Source organism: Sinohyriopsis cumingii, chromosome 2 (genome assembly GCF_028554795.1).
Source record: "Sinohyriopsis cumingii isolate HCF-2022 chromosome 2, ASM2855479v2, whole genome shotgun sequence".
NCBI lineage: Eukaryota > Metazoa > Mollusca > Bivalvia > Unionida > Unionidae > Sinohyriopsis > Sinohyriopsis cumingii.
In genome coordinates, this window is record NC_142962.1 from 103,764,526 (window position 1) to 103,782,300 (window position 17,775).

The window sequence follows — 17,775 nt, forward strand, 5'->3', positions numbered from 1 at the left end:
TCAACACTCTAAAATTGTGTCTTTCTGTTCATGAACTATTTTAATCATTTTAAAAATGATTAGAGAACTGGTTTAACAAATTGAAAATCGGAATGACCTGATAATGTTACTTTGAGGCAAGAACATGTGTGTGCATATGAAATACTCAAGAAAACAATGTCAGGAACTGAAACAAAAATATTGTTAATCTTCACACATTTTCAGCGCATAAAGACAGCACACGAATATCACGATTTATGTATTGAAATCCGATTTCTTGACCGAAGTAATTTGGCACCGAACTCTTATGGAGTTACTTCCCTTTCAAATATTTATATCATGTGACCTGTTTGCGGACATAAATCGTGGAAGTTTTGTGATTGACTGGCAGAATTAAAGTTTTGTTAAACAGGTTGTTTCCTGTGGATTGTGTCAGCAGTTGGGAATAACGATCAAAGGTAGGCTTTATTAAGCTTTTTTAAATAATGCCTGTTCTTTTTGTGTATGTTTGCATTGGATAGTTTGTGAATGACATATAGGTTAACCTGCACTCAAAGGACAGGGTCTTGATACGTTAATTACATTACATAGGCCTACTGCAGAATGATTGCGGAAATGGCGTTTCTGGTTAGCTGTCATACTGTGTAAAAGTCACATTAGCAGCCAAATAGCCACATTAATGGGTCTATTCAGTGCATTCTGTACTTCTCATATATGCGTTTTGTTTATAAATTCTACGCTTACAATACGGCTAAACATGACCTTACTGATAACATGTAGATTAAAGACCCGGCTACGTAGCGCAGTAACGTATGGACATTGATAAATTAGTTCAGACCGGTATGCATCCACATAGATTAGAATATTACCGCATCGTAAAAGTTGGTGTTATAAATGAGTGTACGCGTACTCCAATCAGGTTGGTCTGCGAGAAAAATTATCTGTGTAACTAGGTCAACCTTATGTTGTCTTTCATAGAACACCACCCCACCATCCGCCTCTAATCAATCCCAACCCCAACTCCCACCGAGCAAGGCAGTAACAGGAAAGTAAATATCTTTTAAACCTGATCGAGGGGGTATGTCTGCTATATTATTTGCCTACTTCATGGCAAATTGGGAGTAAAACTATCAATCGAGTTAGAAATAGTTCGCCTTAAGAAATTTACTGGCTGGCCCTTTTATCTGTGACAAGAATTAGGCTTGCGCATGTTTTCACATAAGTTCGTGTCATCAGTGTACGGTGTAATCAGTACTACGTGTAAAAATGTTCACGTGTTTATATGTTTCATAATTATTCACATGCGCAATAGATCTAAATTTCATTTTTACATAAAAGGAAAATCGACTTTAACATGCATACCACTAAATTGACAAAAGTCGTCAGTGACTTAGGCATAAATTCTGAGATTCCAGATAAATAATTGAAATATATATATATATATATATATATATATATATATATATATATATATATATATATATATATATATAATGTTGTTTATGCTTTATAATGAAGATGCTGAAATATTCCCAGGATTCATACCAAATAATCATGTTGAGATACTGTGCTGAAATATTCCTGATGATTTATGCAAAGTAATTCTGTTGAGATACTTTATTTCCCCATGATTCGTACCAAATAGTTATGAGATACAAGTAAGAATGAGAACAACTGCGATGACGTAGCATTGCAAATCAGAATAATCTGAATCCATGGAAGGACTACCAGACCTAACAGCAAAACTTTGATTAATAGCGATTTCAAAGCGTAATTATATTAGCATGGCAAAATCCAGAATAGGATAACCACTTTTGTGTCATAACTTTCCACTTGAGAAGTTTGACTAGATTAGGTACCAACCATTTCATTTTCGGGAGTGTGTGTGTGTGTATGGGGGTGGGGGAGAGACCTGTGGTTTTCATTGGAACCAGAACATTTTTTAATTTAGCCTCAGTATGATTACTTTTGTCAGTTAACTTAATGATTTACCTATCCCATTGATGTAGCTTTCAGAACAAAGATTTGGAAGCTGTAACACAGTAACATGTCTTTCTTTTTTTTAATTTCTTACCCAACCCGATACAGTTGTTCTACCAGGGTCGACATACAAAACTCTAAACCTTCCCTGTCGTCAATTCATTCTTGCTAGGACCCCCAGCGGCCGATTGGGTCTAAGCCTAAATTGCTCGCCACTACAGATCACTGACATCTCACATCTGTGGGTTATTGTTTCTTCACAGTATTTTCTCCTCATTGTTATAATGAAACAGGATACCAGATATGCAGGAATTGATGTTACAAGGAGAAGAGACAGACGGACGGAGGTAAAGAGAAATATTCATGAGTACTCATATTATGTCAGCTTACTGAGGATTAATCATGAAAACTGTGACCGTCTCCACACCCAACTCCTACGCCCCCGTCTACATACGCTTTAACTATTGCCATCATGAAAGTGTATATTGTTTAGAGCACAATCTTTAGTTTGCATTACAAGGACACTTTTTTTGCTGAGGTGGCTTGAAGCACTACATACATGTATGTATACATACATACATGCATGCATGCACGCACGCACGCACGCGCACACACACACACACATACATACATACATACATAGAAAAAGAAAAGTACATCAGGTTAAAATATGAACAAGTGTATTGCCAAGTTTATTAAATACACGAGAGGCTTTACAAAATTCCAGATCCTTTTTTCTGTTGGAATGAATATCTTATGTTACATAAAATCACAAGTTAATAAATACATTTCTACTTAATCAGCAAGTGAGGCTTGTCCTTTGAAATAAAATGACCAAATCCCCGCCGACTCCAACAGCAGTTTTCTTGCAGCTGCTCTCTTTGCCGGCTATACCACCCTGTAGTGTTTACTTTTCATAGGCTTGCAACAGAGTGTTAGCTACGCGCTTTTCCTTTCATCTTGTGTGCACGTTATTGAGTTTATTTGTAAACTTAACATTCATGCTTGGAGGGATAATTGGGCTTCAGCATATAAGAGTATCAAAATCCGTAACTGATCCCTAGTTTCGTTATCTACTGCAATACTGGTCCTTGGTTAACAGCATATAAAATAGCCTACATTCACGCTTCCAGTCCATAGTCCATACATTGTCATTATTCTGCAACGGAATACAGGTTGTTCAAGGGGTGTGTGTGCTGGGGGTCGTTATGCAACATGATGGAGATTAAATGAGCTTTCCTAAGAGGAATGACGGCATAAAATTTCATGTTAGACTGCTGTCAAGACCTTAAACAATATGCGTAGGTTGGCGTTGACATATGACCGAGTTAGTCATGGTAAAATTACTATCAAACTAAACTCTTTTTAAAAGCCTGTCAGTCACCACTGCTAATACCACTAACACTACTTTTAATGCTACTGCTATGATTGATAATAATAATGATTACGACGTAGACTGTCTGATGAAAATCAGATATTTCAGTGTGCTCCCGTTCGCCATTGTGCGACAGAAGTAGCAGGTTGCAACTTTATTCATATTAAACAAAAGCAGTCAAACAAAAATGATAAATATTGCCCTGAAATGTGTTGTTTGCCATTTAAATATAAATACTGTTTATTACCAGTTTTTTTCTTTCTCTCACTGAGTGATAATCAAGCAGGAATATTTCAAAGATAGAAGGATGGATGGGCAGCTTTGGACCATTGTGTTTTTCACAATGAAGGGACATTTAGTTGCGAGATGTTCGATTTGACTTTTAAAATATATCTTGTAAAAATTGATGACGTACACATTTTTGTCATGAATTATTTTAAAGGATTTAACAGTTTTATGAGATGACAAGTAATATAGAGAAAGAGGCAGAGGGGAGAGTACTATGGGTAAAGAAGAGATTAAGGAGGTATGGGTTTGGTATTGCGGATATAACGCCCTTTTTTAAGGACATGATAGGCTTTTCATGGCGATTAGTATATTTGACGGAGGAAGAACCTGGGAAATGCCTAGGAAGAACCACCGGGAATCTACTGGCAAACTTTCTCACATATGCACGTTGGTTGAGACGAGACTCTAACCCACGCAGACAGGTGAGATGTCAGTGCTCGGTAAAGGCAAGCGTTTTAGGCCACTTTGTCCCCCCCCCCCCCATGACATGAGGAGGTGATGTCCTTCTATTCCTGCCCATCCGGAGCAGGCTGACTCATGAATCTATACCCAAAATTCAAATTTAACCCAAATCGTTAAATTGCACATGCAATCCAGTATATTAATTTTCGATAAGCGGTTGTAGTGCACTTCTTGTACTGAGTCATCTTTGGCAGCTTGGATTTAATTACTCAACCTTTAAATAAAAAATGCAAGTAATCTTAAAGAGGCCCGGATAAGGAATTTAAGAAAATGTTGAGATTTTAAACAGACAGAAAAGAGAAACTCTTGTTCTGTCAGAGAGGGAAAATTGGGCTCCCCTCTCTCTCCGTTTTATGCACACACACACAGCGGTAAGACGTGTCCTACCGGACAAAAAGGGCATTGGTCTTTTTAAAAAAAATATTTTCAAAGTGTTATTTCTTTTATTAAATTATTAGTTTCAGTGAGGTGACACTGCTCGTTACGGACAGAGTAAGCTTGTCCCTTGGCTGCCCATTCCATGCAGGGTTTTCTTTCTGTTTTTAACAAGCATTAACACGTTTACACACTATTTACGTAATCATCAAGGGTTTCGGTAGAAGCCGGTTGACTCTGATATTTCACCGTTTATTTGTAGAGGAATCGCCCTTTAAAATTCTAGGATTTCGAAACTTTCTTTTAAATGGTTTAACGATTCACCGCCGTACTCCTTTGGAGACCGCTGATCTAATTATGAACATAGCCACTTCGGTCGATATAAATAGGATCCGTTGTACAGTCATTACATGCTTCTGCAAGAGTGACAGACATAAAGTGAAGTTGTTTGCATTTGCAACATGCGCAATGGAGCGATTTTCGGCATACTTATACACTTCTTTTATGTAGTTTGAGAAAAATTATTTACATTTGGTAATTATGAAAATCGTTCACTATCTGAAGTATACACTGAGCAAAATGACTACAATCCATGTGATCGACAACTGAGCTTGAGCTAGTGCGAAGTACACTAACGTTAGCTTTTATTAAAACAGTTAAAATTAATTTTGCAAGATTGGACAATACTAGATTCTAAAGTGCATTAAATCAGTTATAAAATAAATAAAATGGAAAGGATTATCGACTGGTTTTTGGTCTGCTATCCATGGACCGGAACCGCGAATGTGATACTCCGTAGTCTGTCCGACATCTGTGGTCCGCTTGTGGGTTCGCACAACAGTGTTGTCTCTAGTCCCCCTAAACTACATTGAATATTGCCATGAAACTTAACACACACACACACCATGGTCTAGTTGGTCATACAAGAAAATTGTGCCGCTCAGACTTCCAATATGTATAGGTTACTGCATTTGTATGGAATAATATGAACGATTTTTTTTTTTGGATGGAATACTGCACGATCTTGGAAGCGCAGTATATCCATCCGACAAAACGAGTTCATATTTTCCCATACAAATGCAGTAACCTTTTTATTATATGCACATTTTCTTATTCTACCTCAGGCTTAATTATATGAACAAAAATACACTACAAGAAACAATGTAACTGAATGTATGTCGTATTCCAAACTAAATACACAAGCACAGATTCATGATTACACAAGAGCAACATTATTAATGCGCACATAACTCCGCCCAGATAAATCTGAACTTGTCGCGCGCTAGACATAAGTTTCGAAAGAAAATGTCGTTTTTTGTACTTAAAATTGAAATTTGGAGTTGTATTGTGTATGAATGCGTATTGCAACAAGTTTTCCATTTGATCTGGAACGAATAGATTTTGGTATTTTTGTCGATTCTATGAAATTTCGTGATTATCTACTGGATTCATCCGTGCAAATTGTACATGAAATACATCGGATTGAAGCAGCGTGGGAGAAGCGTGTTTACATCTGCAAGTGTGTTTCTGTTCTGTCACTGACTATTTGAAATCATAATGTGGGGAAAATATGAAGTGTTTCAATTGCAATTATCAAAAAGACGCTGTTGAATTTAATGTTTATTTCAATTTGAGTGCAGTAAGGAGGATGTAATTGCACTTGGAATATAGTCGAAATTACAGTATAATTTCGAAATGTGTAATCAAGCTTGAGAACTCATGACATGGCTCGTGTAATTCGGATTTGCAGAACTAAGAAAGTACATTTTGAGGAAATTCAGAATGTAAAACTGTAAGTATAGTATTTGCCATTCTTATTATCAGCCTTTATAACTTGCATGTTATTTGTAGGTACCAAGCAATTTTATGAAATCTGGCGTCTATCGCCAGAATCCGAAACATTGTATCAAAAAAGTTAACGCGGAATGTGGCAAAGCAGCTGGTTTGTGGCAGTCGACGAAACATCTGCTTTAGTTCATTCAGAAACAAATTTAATCAACCAAAACGTAAAGCGTCTGCTACACGAGAGTACATGATTTGTTCGCAAAGTAGTTCCTAATACTATTGGGCACACGTGTCCTGCGCGTGGGTGCAATATGAAGGTGTGGAATATCGTAAAATACTGAACGATTCTGACAATGTAAAGGTAACGGAGAAAAAAATGAGCATATAATAAAGTCATCTCCTGAATTGATGGCCATATTAACATGAAGTTTTCACTGGAAGACTTCTAATGATGTCTGGATGGCCCTGAATTCAAATAGTGCCGATCAGATGTCCAATATGGTTGCTACAGCAATTAGCTTGAAAATCCTGTTATTCCTGCTCCTCCAGGACACAAGTTTATATTAGCATGGTGTTTTCACCTGGAAACTTATGGAGATGTTGGTTCTAAATGAAATGGTTTCTCTCGCACATTCATTATGACACTGCTGACACTAAGTGAATGGTGGGATCGTCATGTTTTTAAAAAAACACAGCTACAAGTCTTCTTGTCACATGTAATTGGCCCTAGACGACAACGGTGATACTCATATATCCAGTATAGCCACGACAGCGGCCATCTTCAAAATCTTATCACTACTTCTCCTGAATGAATGATCATATTTGCATGGGGTTTTCACTAAAAGACTTCTTATAATACCTAGTTGGTCGTAAATGAAAATGGTGCTAATCTGATGCCTAATATGGCTGCCACATTGACCATCTGGGAAATCTTATTATCACTACTTCTTCTGGATGGCTAGTCAGAATGAGATTGTGCGTTTACGAGAAGACTTATTGTGCTGTCTAGTTTGCCCAAAATTTAAATGGTGCACTTACGATATCTAATCTGGTCATAATGGCAGCCATCTTAAAACTCTTGATATTGTTTGCTCATCCAACTAAAGACAGATCAGCATGTGGAACTATGCTAATCTGACATACAATCATCTTAAATCTAACGTGATTATGACACGGTGTTACCATGAATTCCCGAAACTTATTTTGGTCCAGTTGAGCTTCAGTCGTCTGAGGGTCTCATGTTAGATTCGGATTCAAAGGAAACACATACACCAAAGTAAAGATCTTACACCTTGATGTTACGCTGATCTCTACAAAGTTAATCCACTTAACCGCTTGCTCTCCGACTCTATCATTGTTTTAGTAAGTATTATAGATAATGGCATAAGTACAGGCACAGAAATGTGCCTGTTGACAGTCTCTAGAATAAATTATCAAGAATTCTGAGCTTTAACTTTCTGGCCAACTGGCACTACCAGCAGATCTGGCCAGCTGGCACTACCAGCAGATATAACCTGATGTTCACCGAGAGTGAAATTATATTGATAAAACGTACTATGTTTTCAATCTAATTTTGAAAATATTTTGCTGACTTGATTCATCAATATAATAACAAAGTTGCATAAAACTTGGCTAATACTTTAAGGTATAAAACTTTAATTCACTAATTTTAATTTACTAAATTAATCTAGAATTGCCGCAGTGACCATCACAAATATTGGTAAACAAGTAAATGAGTCACCCTATATCCGCATCAGTTCCGTTAAGATTCACAAAGAATCAAAACACAGTGAAATTAGAGAATCCTGAACTATTCCAGTAGGTTCATCAGTGATTTGAAGCATAGAAGGAACATACATATGGTAATAATGTTTCAATTAAACATATTTCAGTTACGTTCGCGAAAATCCATCGGCGTTCGCATGTTTGCCTCTTGCTTGCTTCATAGTGTGGCCATGTTTCTTGAATTGCATTTATTTTAACCGTGTAAATAGGTTGTGGTCAGTCACGATTTTAAATGATACTAACAAATAATGTCTGAATTAAACTACACCCCTCTCCCAACAATACAGTGGCATTCTTTCTCGATAGATGCATATTTCTGCTGTCGCAGAAGAGTGTGTGTTTGGATTTTTAACGTAGCTTTTAGAATTGTAGTCATATCGCTACAATATCTGCAGCGTGGCAGTTTATAGTGATGTGTAGCACTGGAGCATCAGTCGCAGACATGTAGCATCATGTCCACCCAGTCACATTATCCTGAAACCAGGCCGACCAGTCTTAACACTGACCTCTTAATGCTGAGCACCTAGTGAGGCAGCAGCTAGTACCATTTTTTCAATTCTTTGGTTTGACTCGGCCGGGGTTGGAACCCACAATCTCCCGCATCCGAGGAGGACTCTCACAAGAAAACCGCTCCGTTAGCCTAGTGGTTAGAGCGTCCGCCTCGGATGCGGGAGGTCGTGGGTTCGATATCCGACCGAGTCATACCAAAGACTTACAAAAATGGTACGAACAGCTGTGGGGCCCCGAGTGGCCGAGTGGTCTTAAGCGCTCTCCGTTTCGGATCACTGCCATCTCACCTCTGTCTGCGTGGGTTCGAGTCTCGGATTCGGCTAATGTAGGTATGTGAGAAAGCTTGCCAGTAGCTTCTCGTGGGTCGGTGGTTCTTTCCGGGGTTTTCCCGGGTTCTTCCTCCACCATTAATACTGGCCGCCATGTATAGCCTATCGTGTGCTGAAAAATGGCGTTAAACCCTACAACAACAACAACAACAACGAACAGCTGTTTTGCTTGGCTCTCAGCATTTAGAGGCTAATGCTATAACTGGTCGGCCTGGTGTCAGGATAATGTTACCGGGTGAGACATCATGTTACATGTCTGTGGCATGATGCCCCAGTGCTATACATCACTATAAACTGCCACACTGCAGACATTGCAGCGATATGACTGAAAAAGTGTTAAAGCTACATTAAAAGTCCAAGTCTCTCTTTCTTTCTCTCTCTCTCTCTCTCTCTCTCTCTCTCTCTCTCACACACACACACACACACACACAGAGAAGAATATTCCAGCAAAGATAGGCCACTGGGTGTTCCTTACCGTCAACTTTCAGGCTTAGCAAAGTACCAATCGCAATGTCACTGGCGTTCGTTTACACCACGAATTGCAAACTGAAATATGGTACCATAAGAACTGTGACTTTAGTAAGAGCATCCTTCACCATTTTAAAGGATCTGACAGCTTCTTCATTACATACAAGTAGTTATGGTAGTCCCTTCAGCTCCATGGACGTTAACGATACTGCTACTTTTGCAAAGTCCGTAATAAACTTTCTTATGTATCCAACCGTTGTTGCTTAATTGTTGGCTCCGAACTTGGCTAAAGATGTGAGTTAAGAATTTTGTTCGACCATGCCTTGCTGTTAGAACATCCTGGAATTCTTTGCAAAATTTGTAATATCATCTCGTTGCTCCTTCATCAAGCGTCATCTCTCAACAGCGTCATCTTTCAGCAGCGTCATCTCTAAGTAGAAAATCTATATCCACGCGATCTTTATCGTCTATCAGAGTTGCCCACAGTACAGCACGCTTGTATCCATGCGGTAAATTTATATGGTAGGTTACCATACCGTTCATAACTGGGTACGTATACCTAGTAATTAACATCGTGTACCTTTAAACCACTCGATTATATCCCTGATATTGTGTCTTCATCGTCGAAGAATTTTATGGCAGGTGAATAAGTCTTCGTTTGCCGGACTAAAGTCCCTTGTCTTCGTGTGACAATCACACGGTGCTTAGATGTTCATTTCGCGATTCAACAAGAGTTCAGTGTCAGCCAACGTCCCGCGCATATGCACAACAAGTTCCGAGGTTGATATCATGACATACTCTTCTTCCCTAAACATGCCTCGTAAAATCAGCATTGACCCAGGACCTGCCAACTATGTACCATCACAATGCGTTAAGAACAATATTGGATATTAGACTATTCGGTATGCAAACAGGTATGGTAACATTCATTCCTGTTGTCTATTCAATATTGGTTTCGATATTTCGTTAACGCGTTCAACCTTTCCATTTGCTTGATACGGTTTTCAACTCTACTGATTCCCAGTAGTTGATACAGCTGTTTCAATAGTTTGCTAGCGATTTTTGTCCTTTTGTTAATTTTACCTCTGGAAAATCAACTCTGCTAAACTTCAGTAGTGAGTTAGACACACTTGTTTCCTTCATGTACCGAATAGGAAACGCCCTAGGGTGCCTCGTTCATGATCAGCCACCGTTAGAATAAATGTGTCCGGACGTCGTTCTAGATGACGGCCCCACAATATTCATTGCAATTTTGGGAACGTTTCTGTTATAACTGGCGGGCAAACTGTTTGTGAGTTCACATCTGTAAACCGTTTTGCTGTCATCAGACAATGGTGACACGTTTTACAATATCTTTAACATCTAGACGACTAAAGGATGATTAGAGAATCCTGTTTCGTTTTCTCCATATCAGTGACCTGCAGATCGTGTGCTGGCTCCATTACAATGTTTTGTATTCCTGCTGGTGCGACAACTTAAGTTCCGTTTGAGCCATCAACAGATAACCATTTTCTCTAGTCTGTATTAGTTGTCTGCGGTCATCGCCGAAAGTTTGTCACTTTTAGTATCATCACGTTGGTCAGTATATTCTGTTTCGACTTCTGTCTCGTTTTCATTCTTTTGTCTGCTAGTATTCTTTAAGTCCCCACCAGCATGTAGAAATGACGAAGTGGTCGTTTAGCAAAGCGATCAATCAGTCAATGCTTTCATGAACTTCATGTAATCATCACATATAGTCGCTGCAAGATGTCTAGTCTCACTTGTCAAACGAGCCCTTGGCTGTAATACCTTAAAATCATAAGACCACTTAGCCTGCTTTGCAACTGCTTCAGGCTCTTTTAGGAAAGACAGGATATCTTCTCGTTCATGATCATATATTTGAAGTCTTATTTTACTTGTTTAGGTTCTAATAAACAGTAACAAAAGAAAGAGTGAAAACAACAAGCTTTGAAAAAATTAATAAATAATTTATTTCCCTGGATAAACACTATAAAAATGAAGAAGAAAAAATAACTTACGGTTTTAAGAATCAGATCCAAAAATAATCCAAGAATAATCCATGAATTAAATTTTAGAAGTCCTAATAATGAAATGTTCTAACGAATTCAAGTTCGAGCCCCGACGAAGAATCCAAAATTGAAGGCGATGACGTATACTGTAGTCAGTATGGTGTTGTATCGTCTGCATTTTTTTTTTTTTAATTCCACAGTCAGTAATATTCCGGTGTTTGAATTTTAGAATAAAATTTAAATGTCTTTGTCCAATAATTCTGTATGAGCACTCAAATATTTCCAGGAAAAATAATTAATCTTTTAGAGTCCAGATAATTTTAATAAAAATTATAACTGCAAACTGCCACAACGGACACTTTCCATTGTAACAAAAATCCCAACTTATTAATTTCTCTATAGACATCGGTGTAAATGTTGGAAAACCCAGAATTGCGAAATAGATGTTGTTTACATATAAAAAAAATACGTACTCCTAGTATGACCTTGATAAAAACCAAACATTTTACTCGAGAATAAAATTAAAATAAAAGTTGTTTACTTGTCTCAGTGATTCCTGAATCAGGCTTTGGGAAATAAGTCAGAAAAAGAAACAGTGTTCCTATTATTAGGTATTGATGAAAAGATTCAGGTCAAACTGAATTTTCTGGAAAATATCAAATTTCCAGTAAACAAAATTACATTACACTGACATGTAATGAAATTAAGAAAAATAAAACTTACAAATGGACAATTAAATGAAATCAGATATACATAACATAATCTTTACCTTAAATGGCATTGAAGATGAAAACCTATTTTTCTCCCTCCCTCCCCTAATGCATCATTTCCAAACAATGTTCTGTTCTTAATTTTTCTCTTCCTAGCTCCGGTTTTTGAAGTTCCAGTTCTTATTCAAGGTCCTTTTGTATGAACTCCAGTTCTCTTTAATTCTCTTTGTCGCAGGTTTTCACTTGATTCCTCGGGTGACGGCATGTACTTAAGGTTAAGGTCTTTATACTCCTGAGTCTTAATGTCCTTGAATCCTATACTTCCGTTTTCCTAAGCGCCCTGAAGCATAGTTTGTTCCCTCTAATTCGGCACCACCAGTCACAGACACAATGACATTATATGCACGTATTGTGAGTTCTCTCACTATATCCACAGCCTGTGGATCACTTTTTGATTTTTTTCTCCACAAATTTCTGGGTTTCGGGTATGCACGTTACATTTTTTGTAGTTAGCCGTCATGAACTGTTGTTGTTCTTGTTGTTGTAGGGTTTAGCGCTATTTTTCAGCATAAGATCGGCTATATATGGCGGCCAGTATAAATGATGGAGGAAGAACCCGGGAAAACCCCAGAAAAAAACACCGACCCATGAGAAGCTACTGCCAAGCTTCGCAAAATTGACCGAGCCCAAGACTCGAACCCACGCAGACATAGGTGAGATGACAGTGAACCGTAACGGTGGGCGCTTTAGACCACTCGGCAAATCAGGGCCCCGTCATGAACTGTACGTAGTACACTACAGTAAAACCGTGCACTGTACATAATACACATAGGTTTTCTCGAATCCACAGCTTCTAAAATTGTCGATTGCAGTTAAAAAGTAATGAACAAATTCCAGATAATTCACTCCAGAATTATTAGAATTTGTACTGCAGCCAAAATCAGTGTAACTTACGAAAACACAGCCATTCACAACTTGCTCTAAGACTGTTGTTTTGGTTACACTTAGATAAGGAATTTTGTTTAATTTGCCATGTGTGTCTCATCCATAGGCATAGGTCAGGCACAGAACATTGGTATCCATTATCCAGGAGGATGGGATTAATGATTTAGCCAACTGACACTACCAGCAAATAGAACCCGATAACCATTCAGAGTGAAGATATATTCTTGTGAATAAGAAAGGTGTATGCATTTTTTTTTTTTTACAGATGAACGTTTGTTCGCCATATAAGCTTATGTGGCTTCACACCAATTTCGAAAGACTTTCTGTTCCTCTTTGTAGTTTTATCTTGGGGAGAGATGCATCCTACGTTCAGCATCCTTTACTCCCTACTGCATGGTTCCTTTCTAACATATTTATCTTTCACCCTCTCATACAAAATTAATTCTCAAGTTTGATGAATATGTTCTGTTTTTACAGGACATCTCTGAAACCAATGACTGCATCTACATTCTGTTTTGATGGTCTTTTATGATATTTTGGGGTACCATTAAAAAATTTACTGTAGAGCATGAAAGAAGAATTTGTTGTCTTAGGAAACTTTTATGTGGTCTTATATGGAGCGTTAGTTCCAGTTGAACAAATATCGAATACAGTCTCTTGATTTTCGTAAGGACTGTTTTCTTTTCGCTTGCTTCTGTCTGGCAGAAGAACACGTATAGGTCTCGATTAAAGCCGCACGAAAGTGTATATGTGCTAATTATGTTCTTAAATGAGCCTTTCTTTCAGTCATCTGATTTTAGCGTCTACGACTCTTTCTTTTATTTTCAGCTTCATGAATTTTCGGCGGTGTTGGAATTCGTCTTGCATTCGCAGTCATTGCAGTTGTGCTTAGCTTTCGGATCTAAGACGTTCTACCCGTCGCTTTTGTATTTTGTTTTGGGTCCTGCTTCATTGTGTTTACATTTGGTATATGCTTCAGGATATAAGACGCTCTAGTCTTTGCTGTTGCTGACCTTCTGTTTCCCTTCTGACACCATCCATGAAATTCGATAGAGGTGTTGACTTTCCTACAAAACTTGTATGTTCAGGATAAACTGATATCCCATGGATAAATTCATTATATGTTAACCTTCTTCATTTCACGGTACACATGATCAGCATATATACCAGCAGTATTCTTGCACTAGAAGAGCTTTATTTATTAAGAAAAAATCTTTTAATATATTTTTCACACAGGAAGATGCTACTTTATTTCGCATGATATAATTCAGTTTATTTCACAGTAGAAGACATTAATATGTTATGAACCTTGCACATAATCTTTTAATATAATGTTCACACTAGAATACATCGATTCATTTAAATTCGGTATATTAGAATATTGTTATTATTCAAGGTCTTAATATATGTAACAGAAAGAAGGTGAAACTAACAATTAAAGTAAAATCAAAAACTTTTTTCTCTAACTTATGAAGTGAAACTTTCAAAGTGGCTTATAGTATTGTGAATTAAATCACAAATAATTCTAAATGATCTGTCATAAGTGCAACAGTATACAATGTTCCAAATGAATCTCAATAGTCTTGAATGTCCTGATATACCACAATGATACAGTCCAGAGTGTTTTTGAATAAGTTGATAATAATTCCAAAATAATCTCTTAATCAGAGTCAGTGAGCACTTACTAATTCCAATGAACAACTTAAATAAATAATTCCTTTCGAATCACAACACAGCTTTTAAAGGATTACAACAGATCGATCTTAAAAGAGCAATGAACTATAGCTCACATCAACAAAGTGGAGTTGAGCCATTGTACTACACCCAGTATGGGCTTTGATATCCCCATAAATAAAATCATCCATCCACATGTATACAGGCCTGCTGAATCTCTACTATTATCTATTCATGTGTCCACTGTAACAGTTTGGAGACATTTACGAAGCACCTGTCCGTTTAGTAAGGGGCTGCAGGAACGTACATTCTACATATATGTACATTTTTTTATTGGTAATTTCTTGGTTACGTTCTTGCATTTAGCTTCAGGTCTTGCCTTAGATTTAAGACAGTCACTTGCAAATATTACTGTCGTTTCTACGTTAGGTCGTAAAATATGTAGCGGTATGAAAGTGAAACCAACAATTTAAGTAAATTCAACAGGCAGTTTATTTCCCTACAATACAAAGTGAAAATTCAGGAGAGTCAATATTGTGAATTAAATTCCAGACGATCCCAAATGTGATATCACACGTCCAAAAATATAGTGTTCCGAATGAATTCCGATAGTCTTGAATGCCCTAATGTAACACACTGATGCAATCCAGAATGTCTTTGAATGAGTTCACATAAGTCCAAAGTAATGTATTAATCCAAAAGTCAATGAGCGCTTTAGTAATTCCAATGACTGTATTATATGTGACGTTAACAACATAGCTGCAAACTCGGATAACGGATTCCCACAGTCTGATAAAAATCAGGAATGAATTATTTGTTTACCAAACCCCCATTTATACATTATCACCAGACATATGACGTAGTAGAATAGAACATTTACAACGGATAAAAATTAATTTAATTGTAAACAGTATTGATCTTGAATTCAAATGCTACACAAACATTCTAGTTACAGCTTACAGTTATGGACAAAAGTTAGCTATGTTAACATTTTGTTACAATCATACAGACGTTAAACACATAATATAAACCAAATAAACATAACATTGCTGATAAAGATTTTTCAGATAGTGCTTTGAGTTTGAAGATAACCAGTGCAAAATATTACTGTCAAGACTTTCTGTTGGTTACATTTTCAAACAAACGGTTTTGGAATGAAGATGGAGTTTGTTTGCAAAGTTGTACATTTTTGTGTTCAGATGATCAGATTGTCTTGCATTTTAAAGCTGCAAATTAACACTGAGAAAAACAAAGTAACAAAGTCTTCTGTTCCATGTATTCACTGGGATAGAGGGTATGTGTGTGTGTGTGTGTGTGTGAGAGAGAGAGAGAGAGAGAGAGAGAGAGACTATCTTGCGCTGTGAAATGGCGTTACAACAAGACAAGAACGACAACCACACTCAAAGTTAAAATTATAAAATCCACTCTTGTTTTTGTTCGGGTCGTCCATCAGTACTTATCGAGTTCGTTATATTGTCATGGAATATAACATCGACTATCCAACTTCTTAATTTGACCACAAAAGATGGCATCGTTTCTTTCCTGAACATTCGTGAAGCTCTGTGTATTTGGTAAAAAGATGATGTACACAAGAATCCACCGTTTTGACACGAAAGTTGTTATCTTTGACTTAACTGTTTGCATTTGATAACCAGTGAACTTGTTGCGGTTTACATAACTCGATGATTACAGAGTATCAAAACATAAACAAAAATCGGCGTATGATTGAGGTATTTATTTATTGCTTGTCTCGGAGTAGTCTCCTCTATCAGTGACTTCTTTTGCAAGAAATTTGCACCGTTGTGTCACATTCAAGCGGATAATACTATGACCCATATTTCACGCGTCACATAATTTGGTTAATTGCTTTTTCTTTTCGGGCTCGAGTCATTAAACGTAACTATTAGTACCACACTCAACAGAAAAGGTGAACGTAACCCACATGTCGCCTTTTGTTGCCTTAGGGTCATATTTTCATTTATGTCTTGTGCACATATATTTTTGTACGCTGTTTACGTGCTGTCCTATCTAGAGTCACTTAACTTAGTGAGGGGATGCGTTGCATTGAAGCAGGTCATCTGGTACCTATTTTGCGCTTCACTGACTGGTTAAGCTTTGTGTTTGATGTTCAATTCTAAGTCACTGTTGTTGTTGTGGGGTTTAACGCCATTTTTCAGTACATGATAGGCTATGCATGGCGGACAGTATTAATGGTAGAGGAAGAACCCGGGAAAACCCCTGGAAGAACCACCGACCCACGAGAAATTACTGGCAAGCTTTCTGACATACCCACATTACCGAATCCTAGACTCGAACCCACGCAGACAGAGGTGAGATGGCAGTGATCCGTAAGAGAGAGCGCTTTAGACCACTCGGCGACTCGGGGCTCCCTCAGTCACTGTGCATGCTAGAATGGCGACATTGATGATATACATCTCTGTTGCTATAATACTGCTACAGCAAATGAAGCTGATATTGGTCTGGTTAGAGCGCCTGCCTCGGATGCGGGAGGACGCAGGTTCGAACCCCGGCCGGGTCATGCCAAAGACAGAAACGGTACTAACAGCTAGGCGCTCAGCTTTTCGAGGTTAGTGTTAGGACTGGTCGCCTTTGTCAGGATAATGTGGCTGGGTGGTACATGATGGTACATGTCCGCGGCATGATGCCCTAGTGCTAGACAGCACTATAAACTGCCACACTGCAGACATCGTAGACATATGACTGAAAATTGGTAAAGCTACGCTAAAAATGTAAAACACACACACACACACACACATATATATATATATATATATATATATATATATATATATATATATATATATATATATATATATTGTGTGTGTGTGTGTTTTATCATCTACTGCCCTGGATTAAGTTCGTGTTTTGCTCGTGACCAAATACATATTTGTTACGGTTTATTATACATACATATAATCATGGAACTTTGGGAATGTATGCATGTTGATAAGTTGCAAAAATATGTTTGTGTGACCTTTATGCTAAGATTTTATTGTTGAAAGTTTTTTTGTTGTTGTTGGGCGCTGTTAATATTCCAAACAAGAAATGTTATGCTTGGATGCATCTTTGTTATTGCTACA

At 37.6% G+C, this 17,775-nt stretch overlaps 1 protein-coding gene across 2 annotated transcripts in view; it reads left to right on the forward strand.

The window, feature by feature from the left end:
• Window positions 1-326: 326 nt before the first annotated feature.
• Window positions 327-17,775, forward strand: part of LOC149805524 (uncharacterized) — a 73,793-nt gene continuing 56,344 nt past the window's right edge. For both annotated transcript variants that reach the window (XM_089950123.1, XM_089950122.1), the window contains exon 1: window positions 327-437. The gene's annotated coding sequence lies outside the window, so the exon portion shown is untranslated. The remainder of the gene's footprint in view (window positions 438-17,775) is intronic.